The sequence below is a fragment of the Pteropus vampyrus genome, unplaced genomic scaffold (assembly GCF_000151845.1).
Source record: "Pteropus vampyrus isolate Shadow unplaced genomic scaffold, Pvam_2.0 Scaffold82, whole genome shotgun sequence".
NCBI classification, from domain to species: domain Eukaryota; kingdom Metazoa; phylum Chordata; class Mammalia; order Chiroptera; family Pteropodidae; genus Pteropus; species Pteropus vampyrus.
In genome coordinates, this window is record NW_011888863.1 from 7,201,103 (window position 1) to 7,206,092 (window position 4,990).

Genomic DNA, 4,990 nt, shown 5'->3' on the forward strand with positions numbered 1-4,990 from the left:
TGTATGTTTTTGACTTTTTTGTCAAAAATTATTTGCCTATATAAATATGGGTTTACTTCTGGACTCTCAATTCTGTTCCACTGGTCCGTGTGTCACTTTTGCTGCCAATACCATGCCGTTTTGATTACTGTCGCTTTGTAGTATAATTTGAAGTCAGGCAGAGTGATGCCTACAGCTTCGTTCTTTTTCCCAGGAAATTTGGGATCTTTTGTGCTTCCATACAAACCTGATGATTGTTTTGTTCTATTTTATGTGAAGAGTATGTTTAGTTTTTTAAGAAACTGCCATACTGTCTTCCAAATGTACTATTTTGGATGCTGTACTTTGCATCCTTACCAACAATGTGTAAGAATTCCTGTTGCTCCACATCCTCAACATTAATGTTGTCAATGTTTTGGATTTTGGCCATTTTAATAGGTTTGTAGTGGTATTTTATTGTTTCATTTCCCTAGTGACATATGATTTGGAACATCTTTTTGTATGCTAATTTTCCATTTGTTTATATTCTTTTGTGAGGTGTCTGTTTAGATCTGGTCTATTTTATAATTGAGTTGCTCATTTTCTTATTGCTGAGTTTTAAGAGTTCTTTGTATATTTTGGATAACAGTCTTTCATCAGATGTATCTTTTGCTAATATTTTTTTCTGCCTGTGATTTGTTTTCTAATGCTCTTGATAGCATCTTTCAAAGAGAATTTTTTTTTTTTACTTTTAATAAATTACAGCTTATCTTTTTTCTTTCGCAAATCATGTTTGTGCTATACTTAAAAAATCATCATACTCAAGGTTATCTAGGTTTTCTCCTGTGTTGTCTTCTAGGAATTTTATAATTTTGTATTTTACATTTAGGTCTATGTTTCATTTGAGTTAATTTTGTGAAGAATGTAAGATCTCTCTCTAGACTCTTTTTTTTTTTTTTTTTTGCATATGGATGTCCAGTTGTTCCAGCATCATTTATTGAAAAGACTGTCTTTGCCTCATTATATTATCTTTGTTCCTTTGTCAAATATCAATTAACTGTATGTATGAGTGTATATTTATGAGCTCTCTATTTTATTCCATTAATCTGTTTATCTATTTCCCCCAGTACCACACTGTCTTGGTTATTGTAGATTTATTGTATGTCTTGAAGTTGGATAGTGTCAATCCTCCTACTTTATATTTTTTACTACAATATGTTTTCTTTGGCTACTCTAGGTCTCTTGTTTTTCCATTCTAATGGAATTGGTTTATTCATATTGATAAAATAACTGTCTGGGATTTTTATTGAGATTGCATTGAATCTATCTATATATTAAGTTGGGAAGAAATGACATCTTGGCAATATGAGTCTTCCTAGCCATAAACATGGAATATTTATTTATTTAATTATTTTATTTTATTTATCAGAGTTTTGTAGTTTTCCTCATATAGATCTTGTGCATATTTTTGTTAAAGTTATACCTAAGTATTTTATTTTAGTATTGTTTTTAATTTCAAATATGGCTTGTTCATTGTTAGTATATAGAAAAGCAACTGCCTTTTGTATACTAACCTTGCATCTTGCAACCTTGATCTAATTGCTTATTAGTGTCAGGAGATTATTTTTGTCAGAGCTTTCAGATTTTCTACAAGATGATCATGTCATGTCATTTCTTTCCAATTTGTACACCTTTTATTTCCTTTTCTTGCTTCATTGCATTGGCAAGAATTTCTAGTACAATTCTGAAAAGCAGTGGTGAGAGGGGACATTATAGTGGAAAAGCCGATCTTAGTGGAAAACCTTTGAGTTTCTCACTATTAAGAATGATGTTAGCTGTAGGTTTTTTTGTAGAAATTATGTGCCAAATTGAGAAAGTTTCCTTCTATTCTTAGGTCACTGAGAGTTTTTATCATGAATGGGTATTGGATTTTGACAAAGGCTCTTTTTGTATCTATTGATATGACCATATAATTTATTTTTTTTTTAGTCTGTTGACATAATGGATTACATAAATTGAGTTTTGAATGTTGAATCAGTTTTGTATATATGGAATAAATCCTAGTCATGGTGTACAATTCTGTTTATAAATAGTTGGATTCAATTTGTTAGTATCTTGTTGAGAAATTTGGAGTCTATGTTCATGACAGATATTGATTTTTAGTATTTTTTTTCTTGTAATGTCTTTGGTTTGGATCTAAGGGTATTATTGGCCTCATGGAATAAAGATATGCTTAAAACTTACAATAGCATTGGAAATTCTTGGGTCAAGCAAGATGATATCTTGGCAATTTTGACCCTTCTAACATTAGCTAAGTGCTGTTACAATTTTCCTCCTTCATATAGGTCATGTTTTTAATTGACATTGGGTGTGAATAATTGTTAGCAGTATATTTATGTTCATTTACCTATTTACTCAGAATTTTATTTAGTGCGAGACATTTAAATGCATTGACAATATCCTTGTGAAATAAAATGACATCTATTTTTTCAATTATATAAATGTGAAAACTAAGGCATGAAAATCTTAAATAACAAAAACAAATTAGCAATAAGTCAGTAACAGACTTAGAACTAGCTAGATCCTTTGTTTACTATACTTGGTGAAAAAAAAACAAAACAAAACAAAAACCCAAACAATATGTAGAAGTAATTGCAGTGCAATAATATGCAACACAGGTAATGCTGTTGTTGCGTGTGATTGAGTTATATTAGAAATAAGCCAAGATTATTCCTATAGTAGGTTATATCTTAAGCTTATAGAAAATAAGTCTTTGACATTTTATAATTTCCTCCGAATTGAAAGCAATGTTAACATCTTTAAAAGAATGTATATATAATATGTTTGGGGAAAAAGGTTTCACATCTTCCCATTTTTATCATTTTTTTCTTCTTCCCCAGTTTAATATACACAAAACTAAAAATTTGCCTAGAGCTCATAAACTTTGAGTTGTCTTCAAAACAAAGTGCAACATAGAAAAAAAATCAAGCCAAAATGAGATGAAAAAGAGCAAGAAGCATTTAAAATTTTCTTTTTAGGCCTGCTGACTCATTCTCATTAAGACTATCTTCTGATTCTTAATAAGACCACTGTAATTTTCTTTTAAGCTCTGCACAAGTGAGCCCATGCTTATTTTTATAGCTAATGTTCCATGTTCCTTTAATAGGACTCTCAAACCAGATTTCAAGCTATTGGTAATTTACGGAACTTCAGGTATGGAGGAAAATGGAAAAGAGGTCCAGAAATAGTTGGTATTACTGAGAATTGTTTTATTATGCATTTTTTATTCTAATTTTATTTCAACTGTATCAGAGGGTGAGCAATATCAAAAGGGGAATGTTATTAAATTGTAAGCTTCTTCAGCAAGCAATTTAATAGATTTATTTCACTCTTTGGGAAAATTTATTTATTCCCAAATATATATTTCAGTAGATAGGTATAAAACAAATCAATAGTGTTTTTCATTTTATTCACCTATTTAAATTTCTTTTCAAGTGAATTGGGTTATCATCATCAAATCAGAGAAGGATAAATGCATTCAGGAATATAAAGAATTGTCTTTACCTTCTGCCCTTATATAGCACTGTTCCTCACCTGATGGTGATGAAATATCCTCATTCATCATTTTGCCTACAGGAGAAAACCTTCTATTTTCAAATGCCTCCAAAAGAAGAAAACTTCTTTATTCGATGATCATTTGTGTGTCTTATTGGGTACACACGAAATAAGTGTAGGCGATATGGTGTTGGTTCTCTGAGACCTGTGTTTGAAAAATGGTTATTAGTAGAATGTAGTGTGAAGAACCATTCTTGTCTCTGTATTTCAGGATCAAGTTAAGCTAGCCACCAAGAGGAAAACATAAAAGCCATAGCTGCTTCGATAAAGAAGTTGGTCCATTGTCAAATTCCATTCTTGTTGTGGGTTCTTCCTAACCCCTCCCAAGTCTTTTGCTGCCCCGTTCCTACTAACTTACCTGACAGCTGACCTTATTCTTGTCTGAGTGACAGTTCTAGCCTAACTTTTTCTTCCTTCATTTTTCTTTCTTCTTTTTCTCAAAATCTCAGCATAACCAGATAAAGAAGAAATAAAGATAATTTAGATTTAAACTTTAGGGAAAATTACTGAGAACATGCTAGACAAGCAAATATATATTATAGGATTTACTTACCTTATTTGCACTCTAATACATATGTATGTATGTATGTATGTATGTATGTATGTATTTATTGCAGTAAGAACACTTAACAGGAAATTTATCTTTTTAATAAATTTTTAAGTTCCATGCAGTGTTGTTAACTATAGACATGTGTTGTACAGCAGAATCTTATTATTAATACACCTTGTTAATTTTGCATAAATGAAATTTTATGCCCATTGAATAGCTAATTATTAAGACATTCTAAAAATCCACCCACTTCACTCAACAGACATTTATAGAGTAGCTACTAGGTATAATGCACTTGAATTTGTATTACAAATAATACAAGGTGAATAAATATTTGATTCTAAGAAGCTCAAATCCTTATATTATTTTCCTGTGCATGAGCCTAGTAAAAATCTCTGTTTATTTAGGACTTAAAATTTTTTAAAATATATAATTTAATCTGTAAAGATTTAAACATCTTTTGTGATATTTATGGGCATATTATATTTAGTTATTTTTCTAGCTATATTTACATCTGTATTAAAAACAAATATAGCTCTGTACAGTGATCCTACATTCAGAAAATTTATTAAATGCTGTGAAAATTCTACTTAGGTAGAATCCATACACATATATACCTACATATATATTATATACAGAAAGAATCCACAAAAATTGTTGAATAAATAGATTAGAAGGTAGAAGAAGAAAGACCTAACGCAGGTCTCAGAATTTTAGCTATTATAGATTGGTAGGATGGTGGTGCCCCCAACAGAGCTAAGAAACTCTGGCGAGTTTCTTCAGAGAAGGTAAATTTTATTTTAAAAATATTAAGTTTATACTGTGTGCAAAAGGTCTATCTAGAGATGCCACTATATACTTGGAATG